Source organism: Lissotriton vulgaris, chromosome 1_1, assembly GCF_964263255.1.
Source record: "Lissotriton vulgaris chromosome 1_1, aLisVul1.2, whole genome shotgun sequence".
In the NCBI taxonomy this organism is placed as follows: Eukaryota; Metazoa; Chordata; class Amphibia; order Caudata; family Salamandridae; genus Lissotriton; species Lissotriton vulgaris.
In genome coordinates, this window is record NC_141685.1 from 231,240,842 (window position 1) to 231,253,072 (window position 12,231).

General features: G+C 36.4%; 15 non-coding genes across 15 annotated transcripts; all 15 read left to right on the forward strand.

The window, feature by feature from the left end:
* The first annotated feature begins 441 nt into the window (after nucleotides 1-441).
* On the forward strand, nucleotides 442-513 carry TRNAD-GUC (transfer RNA aspartic acid (anticodon GUC)). Its single transcript has one exon. It is a non-coding gene; the product is annotated as a tRNA-Asp (tRNA).
* A 631-nt stretch (nucleotides 514-1,144) lies between these two features.
* Nucleotides 1,145-1,216, forward strand: TRNAD-GUC (transfer RNA aspartic acid (anticodon GUC)). The gene has a single exon. It is a non-coding gene; the product is annotated as a tRNA-Asp (tRNA).
* A 631-nt stretch (nucleotides 1,217-1,847) lies between these two features.
* Nucleotides 1,848-1,919, forward strand: TRNAD-GUC (transfer RNA aspartic acid (anticodon GUC)). Its single transcript has one exon. It is a non-coding gene; the product is annotated as a tRNA-Asp (tRNA).
* A 631-nt stretch (nucleotides 1,920-2,550) lies between these two features.
* Nucleotides 2,551-2,622, forward strand: TRNAD-GUC (transfer RNA aspartic acid (anticodon GUC)). Its single transcript has one exon. It is a non-coding gene; the product is annotated as a tRNA-Asp (tRNA).
* Nucleotides 2,623-3,253: 631 nt separating this feature from the next.
* Nucleotides 3,254-3,325, forward strand: TRNAD-GUC (transfer RNA aspartic acid (anticodon GUC)). Its single transcript has one exon. It is a non-coding gene; the product is annotated as a tRNA-Asp (tRNA).
* A 1,328-nt stretch (nucleotides 3,326-4,653) lies between these two features.
* TRNAD-GUC (transfer RNA aspartic acid (anticodon GUC)) lies at nucleotides 4,654-4,725 on the forward strand. Its single transcript has one exon. It is a non-coding gene; the product is annotated as a tRNA-Asp (tRNA).
* Nucleotides 4,726-5,336: 611 nt separating this feature from the next.
* Nucleotides 5,337-5,408, forward strand: TRNAD-GUC (transfer RNA aspartic acid (anticodon GUC)). Its single transcript has one exon. It is a non-coding gene; the product is annotated as a tRNA-Asp (tRNA).
* A 627-nt stretch (nucleotides 5,409-6,035) lies between these two features.
* Nucleotides 6,036-6,107, forward strand: TRNAD-GUC (transfer RNA aspartic acid (anticodon GUC)). The gene has a single exon. It is a non-coding gene; the product is annotated as a tRNA-Asp (tRNA).
* A 631-nt stretch (nucleotides 6,108-6,738) lies between these two features.
* Nucleotides 6,739-6,810, forward strand: TRNAD-GUC (transfer RNA aspartic acid (anticodon GUC)). The gene has a single exon. It is a non-coding gene; the product is annotated as a tRNA-Asp (tRNA).
* Nucleotides 6,811-7,443: 633 nt separating this feature from the next.
* On the forward strand, nucleotides 7,444-7,515 carry TRNAD-GUC (transfer RNA aspartic acid (anticodon GUC)). Its single transcript has one exon. It is a non-coding gene; the product is annotated as a tRNA-Asp (tRNA).
* A 635-nt stretch (nucleotides 7,516-8,150) lies between these two features.
* On the forward strand, nucleotides 8,151-8,222 carry TRNAD-GUC (transfer RNA aspartic acid (anticodon GUC)). Its single transcript has one exon. It is a non-coding gene; the product is annotated as a tRNA-Asp (tRNA).
* A 609-nt stretch (nucleotides 8,223-8,831) lies between these two features.
* Nucleotides 8,832-8,903, forward strand: TRNAD-GUC (transfer RNA aspartic acid (anticodon GUC)). Its single transcript has one exon. It is a non-coding gene; the product is annotated as a tRNA-Asp (tRNA).
* A 637-nt stretch (nucleotides 8,904-9,540) lies between these two features.
* Nucleotides 9,541-9,612, forward strand: TRNAD-GUC (transfer RNA aspartic acid (anticodon GUC)). The gene has a single exon. It is a non-coding gene; the product is annotated as a tRNA-Asp (tRNA).
* A 629-nt stretch (nucleotides 9,613-10,241) lies between these two features.
* On the forward strand, nucleotides 10,242-10,313 carry TRNAD-GUC (transfer RNA aspartic acid (anticodon GUC)). Its single transcript has one exon. It is a non-coding gene; the product is annotated as a tRNA-Asp (tRNA).
* A 1,308-nt stretch (nucleotides 10,314-11,621) lies between these two features.
* Nucleotides 11,622-11,693, forward strand: TRNAD-GUC (transfer RNA aspartic acid (anticodon GUC)). Its single transcript has one exon. It is a non-coding gene; the product is annotated as a tRNA-Asp (tRNA).
* Nucleotides 11,694-12,231: the final 538 nt, after the last annotated feature.

Sequence of the window (12,231 nt, forward strand, 5' to 3'; positions counted from 1 at the left end):
ATCAAAACCAATTTACGTCTACAATCTGTTGGAAAATGAGATGAAGCAGTGGTGAATCCTAGGCCGCTGTTCCACTCGATTTGCACGATTTACAAGTAGAATGACTGCTTTTGGTTAGTAGTGACCCCTGGTGGCTAATAGTTATAAGCTGCAAATGGTAAAGTGAGCTGATTATATATATATATATATATATATAAATATATATATTGATGAATAGAAAGATAGCTAGATAGACAGATCGATAGATATTTATTTCAATGAAATAATTTCTTCATAAAACTAATTGTTTTTGGCTAGGAATTTCTGTATTGTAATAATTTAGGAAAAAAGATTACTTGTCCTAACCAAAAGCAGCAATTCTGCCTATTACAATACTGAGAATTGATCGAGGGCATGCCTTAACCCCAGGGAGGTGAGCACTGTTTAACTGAAGCCAATAAGTCCTCGTTAGTATAGTGGTCAGTATCCCCGCCTGTCACGCGGGAGACCGGGGTTCAATTCCCCGACGGGGAGGAGATTCCTTTTATTCACACAATTAAATAAAATGATGTACTTTCTAACATTGTAAAATATATCTGTCATTATCCTTGCCTATTCCGATTGAGAAAAAAGGTTGAATTCACTGATGGCCAAAATGCTTACTGATGTGTTAACTGAAATTCAGAATATGCTCTGAATATTTCAGCATGCACAGGCGTACCATCAAAACCAATTTACGTCTGCAATCTGTTGGAAAATGAGATGAAGCAGTGGTGAATCCTAGGCCGCTGTTCCACTCAATTGGCACGATTTACAAGTAGAATGACTGCTTTTGGTTAGGAGTGACCCCTGGTGGCTAATAGTTATAAGCTGCAAATGGTAAAGTGAGCTGAATATATATATATATATATATATATATAAATATATATATTGATGAATAGAAAGATAGCTAGATAGACAGATCGATAGATATTTATTTCAATGAAATAATTTCTTCATAAAACTAATTGTTTTTGGCTAGGAATTTCTGTATTGTAATAATTTAGGAAAAAAGATTACTTGTCCTAACCAAAAGCAGCAATTCTGCCTATTACAATACTGAGAATTGATCGAGGGCATGCCTTAACCCCAGGGAGGTGAGCACTGTTTAACTGAAGCCAATAAGTCCTCGTTAGTATAGTGGTCAGTATCCCCGCCTGTCACGCGGGAGACCGGGGTTCAATTCCCCGACGGGGAGGAGATTCCTTTTATTCACACAATTAAATAAAATGATGTACTTTCTAACATTGTAAAATATATCTGTCATTATCCTTGCCTATTCCGATTGAGAAAAAAGGTTGAATTCACTGATGGCCAAAATGCTTACTGATGTGTTAACTGAAATTCAGAATATGCTCTGAATATTTCAGCATGCACAGGCGTACCATCAAAACCAATTTACGTCTACAATCTGTTGGAAAATGAGATGAAGCAGTGGTGAATCCTAGGCCGCTGTTCCACTCAATTGGCACGATTTACAAGTAGAATGACTGCTTTTGGTTAGGAGTGACCCCTGGTGGCTAATAGTTATAAGCTGCAAATGGTAAAGTGAGCTGATTATATATATATATATATATATATATAAATATATATATTGATGAATAGAAAGATAGCTAGATAGACAGATCGATAGATATTTATTTCAATTAAATAATTTCTTCATAAAACTAATTGTTTTTGGCTAGGAATTTCTGTATTGTAATAATTTAGGAAAAAAGATTACTTGTCCTAACCAAAAGCAGCAATTCTGCCTATTACAATACTGAGAATTGATCGAGGGCATGCCTTAACCCCAGGGAGATGAGCACTGTTTAACTAAAGCCAATAAGTCCTCGTTAGTATAGTGGTCAGTATCCCCGCCTGTCACGCGGGAGACCGGGGTTCAATTCCCCGACGGGGAGGAGATTCCTTTTATTCACACAATTAAATAAAATGATGTACTTTCTAACATTGTAAAATATATCTGTCATTATCCTTGCCTATTCCGATTGAGAAAAAAGGTTGAATTCACTGATGGCCAAAATGCTTACTGATGTGTTAACTGAAATTCAGAATATGCTCTGAATATTTCAGCATGCACAGGCGTACCATCAAAACCAATTTACGTCTACAATCTGTTGGAAAATGAGATGAAGCAGTGGTGAATCCTAGGCCGCTGTTCCACTCAATTGGCACGATTTACAAGTAGAATGACTGCTTTTGGTTAGGAGTGACCCCTGGTGGCTAATAGTTATAAGCTGCAAATGGTAAAGTGAGCTGATTATATATATATATATATATATATATAAATATATATATTGATGAATAGAAAGATAGCTAGATAGACAGATCGATAGATATTTATTTCAATGAAATAATTTCTTCATAAAACTAATTGTTTTTGGCTAGGAATTTCTGTATTGTAATAATTTAGGAAAAAAGATTACTTGTCCTAACCAAAAGCAGCAATTCTGCCTATTACAATACTGAGAATTGATCGAGGGCATGCCTTAACCCCAGGGAGATGAGCACTGTTTAACTAAAGCCAATAAGTCCTCGTTAGTATAGTGGTCAGTATCCCCGCCTGTCACGCGGGAGACCGGGGTTCAATTCCCCGACGGGGAGGAGATTCCTTTTATTCACACAATTAAATAAAATGATGTACTTTCTAACATTGTAAAATATATCTGTCATTATCCTTGCCTATTCCGATTGAGAAAAAAGGTTGAATTCACTGATGGCCAAAATGCTTACTGATGTGTTAACTGAAATTCAGAATATGCTCTGAATATTTCAGCATGCACAGGCGTACCATCAAAACCAATTTACGTCTACAATCTGTTGGAAAATGAGATGAAGCAGTGGTGAATCCTAGGCCGCTGTTCCACTCAATTGGCACGATTTACAAGTAGAATGACTGCTTTTGGTTAGGAGTGACCCCTGGTGGCTAATAGTTATAAGCTGCAAATGGTAAAGTGAGCTGATTATATATATATATATATATATATATAAATATATATATTGATGAATAGAAAGATAGCTAGATAGACAGATCGATAGATATTTATTTCAATGAAATAATTTCTTCATAAAACTAATTGTTTTTGGCTAGGAATTTCTGTATTGTAATAATTTAGGAAAAAAGATTACTTGTCCTAACCAAAAGCAGCAATTCTGCCTATTACAATACTGAGAATTGATCGAGGGCATGCCTTAACCCCAGGGAGGTGAGCACTGTTTAACTGAAACCAATAAGTCCTCGTTAGTATAGTGGTCAGTATCCCCGCCTGTCACGCGGGAGACCGGGGTTCAATTCCCCGACGGGGAGGCGATTCCTTTTATTCACACAATTAAATAAAATGATGTACTTTCTAACATTGTAAAATATATCTGTCATTATCCTTGCCTATTCCGATTGAGAAAAAAGGTTGAATTCACTGATGGCCAAAATGCTTACTGATGTGCTAACTGAAATTCAGAATATGCTCTGAATATTTCAGCATGCACAGGCGTACCATCAAAACCAATTTACGTCTACAATCTGTTGGAAAATGAGATGAAGCAGTGGTGAATCCTAGGCCGCTGTTCCACTCGATTTGCACGATTTACAAGTAGAATGACTGCTTTTGGTTAGTAGTGACCCCTGGTGGCTAATAGTTATAAGCTGCAAATGGTAAAGTGAGCTGATTATATATATATATATATATATAAATATATATATTGATGAATAGAAAGATAGCTAGATAGACAGATCGATAGATATTTATTTCAATGAAATAATTTCTTCATAAAACTAATTGTTTTTGGCTAGGAATTTCTGTATTGTAATAATTTAGGAAAAAAGATTACTTGTCCTAACCAAAAGCAGCAATTCTGCCTATTACAATACTGAGAATTGATCGAGGGCATGCCTTAACCCCAGGGAGGTGAGCACTGTTTAACTGAAGCCAATAAGTCCTCGTTAGTATAGTGGTCAGTATCCCCGCCTGTCACGCGGGAGACTGGGGTTCAATTCCCCGACGGGGAGGAGATTCCTTTTATTCAAACAATTAAATAAAATGATGTACTTTCTAACATTGTAAAATATATATGTCATTATCCTTGCCTATTCCGATTGAGAAAAAAGGTTGAATTCACTGATGGCCAAAATGCTTACTGATGTGTTAACTGAAATTCAGAATATGCTCTGAATATTTCAGCATGCACAGGCGTACCATCAAAACCAATTTACGTCTACAATCTGTTGGAAAATGAGATGAAGCAGTGGTGAATCCTAGGCCGCTGTTCCACTCAATTGGCACGATTTACAAGTAGAATGACTGCTTTTGGTTAGGAGTGACCCCTGGTGGCTAATAGTTATAAGCTGCAAATGGTAAAGTGAGCTGATTATATATATATATATATATATATAAATATATATATTGATGAATAGAAAGATAGCTAGATAGACAGATCGATAGATATTTATTTCAATGAAATAATTTCTTCATAAAACTAATTGTTTTTGGCTAGGAATTTCTGTATTGTAATAATTTAGGAAAAAAGATTACTTGTCCTAACCAAAAGCAGCAATTCTGCCTATTACAATACTGAGAATTGATCGAGGGCATGCCTTAACCCCAGGGAGATGAGCACTGTTTAACTGAAGCCAATAAGTCCTCGTTAGTATAGTGGTCAGTATCCCCGCCTGTCACGCGGGAGACCGGGGTTCAATTCCCCGACGGGGAGGAGATTCCTTTTATTCACACAATTAAATAAAATGATGTACTTTCTAACATTGTAAAATATATCTGTCATTATCCTTGCCTATTCCGATTGAGAAAAAAGGTTGAATTCACTGATGGCCAAAATGCTTACTGATGTGTTAACTGAAATTCAGAATATGCTCTGAATATTTCAGCATGCACAGGCGTACCATCAAAACCAATTTACGTCTACAATCTGTTGGAAAATGAGATGAAGCAGTGGTGAATCCTAGGCCGCTGTTCCACTCGATTGGCACGATTTACAAGTAGAATGACTGCTTTTGGTTAGTAGTGACCCCTGGTGGCTAATAGTTATAAGCTGCAAATGGTAAAGTGAGCTGATTATATATATATATATATTGATGAATAGAAAGATAGCTAGATAGACAGATCGATAGATATTTATTTCAATGAAATAATTTCTTCATAAAACTAATTGTTTTTGGCTAGGAATTTCTGTATTGTAATAATTTAGGAAAAAAGATTACTTGTCCTAACCAAAAGCAGCAATTCTGCCTATTACAATACTGAGAATTGATCGAGGGCATGCCTTAACCCCAGGGAGGTGAGCACTGTTTAACTAAAGCCAATAAGTCCTCGTTAGTATAGTGGTCAGTATCCCCGCCTGTCACGCGGGAGACCGGGGTTCAATTCCCCGACGGGGAGGCGATTCCTTTTATTCACACAATTAAATAAAATGATGTACTTTCTAACATTGTAAAATATATCTGTCATTATCCTTGCCTATTCCGATTGAGAAAAAAGGTTGAATTCACTGATGGCCAAAATGCTTACTGATGTGTTAACTGAAATTCAGAATATGCTCTGAATATTTCAGCATGCACAGGCGTACCATCAAAACCAATTTACGTCTACAATCTGTTGGAAAATGAGATGAAGCAGTGGTGAATCCTAGGCCGCTGTTCCACTCAATTGGCACGATTTACAAGTAGAATGACTGCTTTTGGTTAGGAGTGACCCCTGGTGGCTAATAGTTATAAGCTGCAAATGGTAAAGTGAGCTGATTATATATATATATATATATATAAATATATATATTGATGAATAGAAAGATAGCTAGATAGACAGATCGATAGATATTTATTTCAATGAAATAATTTCTTCATAAAACTAATTGTTTTTGGCTAGGAATTTCTGTATTGTAATAATTTAGGAAAAAAGATTACTTGTCCTAACCAAAAGCAGCAATTCTGCCTATTACAATACTGAGAATTGATCGAGGGCATGCCTTAACCCCAGGGAGGTGAGCACTGTTTAACTGAAGCCAATAAGTCCTCGTTAGTATAGTGGTCAGTATCCCCGCCTGTCACGCGGGAGACCGGGGTTCAATTCCCCGACGGGGAGGCGATTCCTTTTATTCACACAATTAAATAAAATGATGTACTTTCTAACATTGTAAAATATATCTGTCATTATCCTTGCCTATTCCGATTGAGAAAAAAGGTTGAATTCACTGATGGCCAAAATGCTTACTGATGTGTTAACTGAAATTCAGAATATGCTCTGAATATTTCAGCATGCACAGGCGTACCATCAAAACCAATTTACGTCTACAATCTGTTGGAAAATGAGATGAAGCAGTGGTGAATCCTAGGCCGCTGTTCCACTCGATTGGCACGATTTACAAGTAGAATGACTGCTTTTGGTTAGTAGTGACCCCTGGTGGCTAATAGTTATAAGCTGCAAATGGTAAAGTGAGCTGATTATATATATATATATATATATATATAAATATATATATTGATGAATAGAAAGATAGCTAGATAGACAGATCGATAGATATTTATTTCAATGAAATAATTTCTTCATAAAACTAATTGTTTTTGGCTAGGAATTTCTGTATTGTAATAATTTAGGAAAAAAGATTACTTGTCCTAACCAAAAGCAGCAATTCTGCCTATTACAATACTGAGAATTGATCGAGGGCATGCCTTAACCCCAGGGAGGTGAGCACTGTTTAACTGAAGCCAATAAGTCCTCGTTAGTATAGTGGTCAGTATCCCCGCCTGTCACGCGGGAGACCGGGGTTCAATTCCCCGACGGGGAGGAGATTCCTTTTATTCACACAATTAAATAAAATGATGTACTTTCTAACATTGTAAAATATATCTGTCATTATCCTTGCCTATTCCGATTGAGAAAAAAGGTTGAATTCACTGATGGCCAAAATGCTTACTGATGTGTTAACTGAAATTCAGAATATGCTCTGAATATTTCAGCATGCACAGGCGTACCATCAAAACCAATTTACGTCTACAATCTGTTGGAAAATGAGATGAAGCAGTGGTGAATCCTAGGCCGCTGTTCCACTCAATTGGCACGATTTACAAGTAGAATGACTGCTTTTGGTTAGTAGTGACCCCTGGTGGCTAATAGTTATAAGCTGCAAATGGTAAAGTGAGCTGATTATATATATATATATATATATATATATAAATATATATATTGATGAATAGAAAGATAGCTAGATAGACAGATCGATAGATATTTATTTCAATGAAATAATTTCTTCATAAAACTAATTGTTTTTGGCTAGGAATTTCTGTATTGTAATAATTTAGGAAAAAAGATTACTTGTCCTAACCAAAAGCAGCAATTCTGCCTATTACAATACTGAGAATTGATCGAGGGCATGCCTTAACCCCAGGGAGGTGAGCACTGTTTAACTGAAGCCAATAAGTCCTCGTTAGTATAGTGGTCAGTATCCCCGCCTGTCACGCGGGAGACCGGGGTTCAATTCCCCGACGGGGAGGAGATTCCTTTTATTCACACAATTAAATAAAATGATGTACTTTCTAACATTGTAAAATATATCTGTCATTATCCTTGCCTATTCCAATTGAGAAAAAAGGTTGAATTCACTGATGGCCAAAATGCTTACTGATGTGTTAACTGAAATTCAGAATATGCTCTGAATATTTCAGCATGCACAGGCGTACCATCAAAACCAATTTACGTCTACAATCTGTTGGAAAATGAGATGAAGCAGTGGTGAATCCTAGGCCGCTGTTCCACTCGATTGGCACGATTTACAAGTAGAATGACTGCTTTTGGTTAGTAGTGATCCCTGGTGGCTAATAGTTATAAGCTGCAAATGGTAAAGTGAGCTGATTATATATATATATATATATATATATATATAAATATATATATTGATGAATAGAAAGATAGCTAGATAGACAGATCGATAGATATTTATTTCAATGAAATAATTTCTTCATAAAACTAATTGTTTTTGGCTAGGAATTTCTGTATTGTAATAATTTAGGAAAAAAGATTACTTGTCCTAACCAAAAGCAGCAATTCTGCCTATTACAATACTGAGAATTGATCGAGGGCATGCCTTAACCCCAGGGAGGTGAGCACTGTTTAACTGAAGCCAATAAGTCCTCGTTAGTATAGTGGTCAGTATCCCCGCCTGTCACGCGGGAGACCGGGGTTCAATTCCCCGACGGGGAGGAGATTCCTTTTATTCACACAATTAAATAAAATGATGTACTTTCTAACATTGTAAAATATATCTGTCATTATCCTTGCCTATTCCGATTGAGAAAAAAGGTTGAATTCACTGATGGCCAAAATGCTTACTGATGTGTTAACTGAAATTCAGAATATGCTCTGAATATTTCAGCATGCACAGGCGTACCATCAAAACCAATTTACGTCTACAATCTGTTGGAAAATGAGATGAAGCAGTGGTGAATCCTAGGCCGCTGTTCCACTCGATTGGCACGATTTACAAGTAGAATGACTGCTTTTGGTTAGTAGTGACCCCTGGTGGCTAATAGTTATAAGCTGCAAATGGTAAAGTGAGCTGATTATATATATATATATTGATGAATAGAAAGATAGCTAGATAGACAGATCGATAGATATTTATTTCAATGAAATAATTTCTTCATAAAACTAATTGTTTTTGGCTAGGAATTTCTGTATTGTAATAATTTAGGAAAAAAGATTACTTGTCCTAACCAAAAGCAGCAATTCTGCCTATTACAATACTGAGAATTGATCGAGGGCATGCCTTAACCCCAGGGAGGTGAGCACTGTTTAACTGAAGCCAATAAGTCCTCGTTAGTATAGTGGTCAGTATCCCCGCCTGTCACGCGGGAGACCGGGGTTCAATTCCCCGACGGGGAGGAGATTCCTTTTATTCACACAATTAAATAAAATGATGTACTTTCTAACATTGTAAAATATATCTGTCATTATCCTTGCCTATTCCGATTGAGAAAAAAGGTTGAATTCACTGATGGCCAAAATGCTTACTGATGTGTTAACTGAAATTCAGAATATGCTCTGAATATTTCAGCATGCACAGGCGTACCATCAAAACCAATTTACGTCTACAATCTGTTGGAAAATGAGATGAAGCAGTGGTGAATCCTAGGCCGCTGTTCCACTCGATTGGCACGATTTACAAGTAGAATGACTGCTTTTGGTTAGTAGTGACCCCTGGTGGCTAATAGTTATAAGCTGCAAATGGTAAAGTGAGCTGATTATATATATATATATATATATATATATATATAACTATATATATAGATGAATAGAAAGATAGCTAGATAGACAGATCGATAGATATTTATTTCAATGAAATAATTTCTTCATAAAACTAATTGTTTTTGGCTAGGAATTTCTGTATTGTAATAATTTAGGAAAAAAGATTACTTGTCCTAACCAAAAGCAGCAATTCTGCCTATTACAATACTGAGAATTGATCGAGGGCATGCCTTAACCCCAGGGAGGTGAGCACTGTTTAACTGAAGCCAATAAGTCCTCGTTAGTATAGTGGTCAGTATCCCCGCCTGTCACGCGGGAGACCGGGGTTCAATTCCCCGACGGGGAGGTGATTCCTTTTATTCACACAATTAAATAAAATGATGTACTTTCTAACATTGTAAAATATATCTGTCATTATCCTTGCCTATTCCGATTGAGAAAAAAGGTTGAATTCACTGATGGCCAAAATGCTTACTGATGTGTTAACTGAAATTCAGAATATGCTCTGAATATTTCAGCATGCACAGGCGTACCATCAAAACCAATTTACGTCTACAATCTGTTGGAAAATGAGATGAAGCAGTGGTGAATCCTAGGCCGCTGTTCCACTCAATTGGCACGATTTACAAGTAGAATGACTGCTTTTGGTTAGGAGTGACCCCTGGTGGCTAATAGTTATAAGCTGCAAATGGTAAAGTGAGCTGATTATATATATATATATATATATATAAATATATATATTGATGAATAGAAAGATAGCTAGATAGACAGATCGATAGATATTTATTTCAATGAAATAATTTCTTCATAAAACTAATTGTTTTTGGCTAGGAATTTCTGTATTGTAATAATTTAGGAAAAAAGATTACTTGTCCTAACCAAAAGCAGCAATTCTGCCTATTACAATACTGAGAATTGATCGAGGGCATGCCTTAACCCCAGGGAGATGAGCACTGTTTAACTGAAGCCAATAAGTCCTCGTTAGTATAGTGGTCAGTATCCCCGCCTGTCACGCGGGAGACCGGGGTTCAATTCCCCGACGGGGAGGAGATTCCTTTTATTCACACAATTAAATAAAATGATGTACTTTCTAACATTGTAAAATATATCTGTCATTATCCTTGCCTATTCCGATTGAGAAAAAAGGTTGAATTCACTGATGGCCAAAATGCTTACTGATGTGTTAACTGAAATTCAGAATATGCTCTGAATATTTCAGCATGCACAGGCGTACCATCAAAACCAATTTACGTCTACAATCTGTTGGAAAATGAGATGAAGCAGTGGTGAATCCTAGGCCGCTGTTCCACTCGATTGGCACGATTTACAAGTAGAATGACTGCTTTTGGTTAGTAGTGACCCCTGGTGGCTAATAGTTATAAGCTGCAAATGGTAAAGTGAGCTGATTATATATATATATATTGATGAATAGAAAGATAGCTAGATAGACAGATCGATAGATATTTATTTCAATGAAATAATTTCTTCATAAAACTAATTGTTTTTGGCTAGGAATTTCTGTATTGTAATAATTTAGGAAAAAAGATTACTTGTCCTAACCAAAAGCAGCAATTCTGCCTATTACAATACTGAGAATTGATCGAGGGCATGCCTTAACCCCAGGGAGGTGAGCACTGTTTAACTGAAGCCAATAAGTCCTCGTTAGTATAGTTGTCAGTATCCCCGCCTGTCACGCGGGAGACCGGGGTTCAATTCCCCGACGGGGAGGCGATTCCTTTTATTCACACAATTAAATAAAATGATGTACTTTCTAACATTGTAAAATATATCTGTCATTATCCTTGCCTATTCCGATTGAGAAAAAAGGTTGAATTCACTGATGGCCAAAATGCTTACTGATGTGTTAACTGAAATTCAGAATATGCTCTGAATATTTCAGCATGCACAGGCGTACCATCAAAACCAATTTACGTCTACAATCTGTTGGAAAATGAGATGAAGCAGTGGTGAATCCTAGGCCGCTGTTCCACTCGATTTGCACGATTTACAAGTAGAATGACTGCTTTTGGTTAGTAGTGACCCCTGGTGGCTAATAGTTATAAGCTGCAAATGGTAAAGTGAGCTGATTATATATATATATATATATATAAATATATATATTGATGAATAGAAAGATAGCTAGATAGACAGATCGATAGATATTTATTTCAATGAAATAATTTCTTCATAAAACTAATTGTTTTTGGCTAGGAATTTCTGTATTGTAATAATTTAGGAAAAAAGATTACTTGTCCTAACCAAAAGCAGCAATTCTGCCTATTACAATACTGAGAATTGATCGAGGGCATGCCTTAACCCCAGGGAGGTGAGCACTGTTTAACTGAAGCCAATAAGTCCTCGTTAGTATAGTGGTCAGTATCCCCGCCTGTCACGCGGGAGACCGGGGTTCAATTCCCCGACGGGGAGGAGATTCCTTTTATTCACACAATTAAATAAAATGATGTACTTTCTAACATTGTAAAATATATCTGTCATTATCCTTGCCTATTCCGATTGAGAAAAAAGGTTGAATTCACTGATGGCCAAAATGCTTACTGATGTGTTAACTGAAATTCAAAATATGCTCTGAATATTTCAGCATGCACAGGCGTACCATCAAAACCAATTTACGTCTACAATCTGTTGGAAAATGAGATGAAGCAGTGGTGAATCCTAGGCCGCTGTTCCACTCGATTGGCACGATTTACAAGTAGAATGACTGCTTTTGGTTAGTAGTGACCCCTGGTGGCTAATAGTTATAAGCTGCAAATGGTAAAGTGAGCTGATTATATATATATATATATATATATATATATATAACTATATATATAGATGAATAGAAAGATAGCTAGATAGACAGATCGATAGATATTTATTTCAATGAAATAATTTCTTCATAAAACTAATTGTTTTTGGCTAGGAATTTCTGTATTGTAATAATTTAGGAAAAAAGATTACTTGTCCT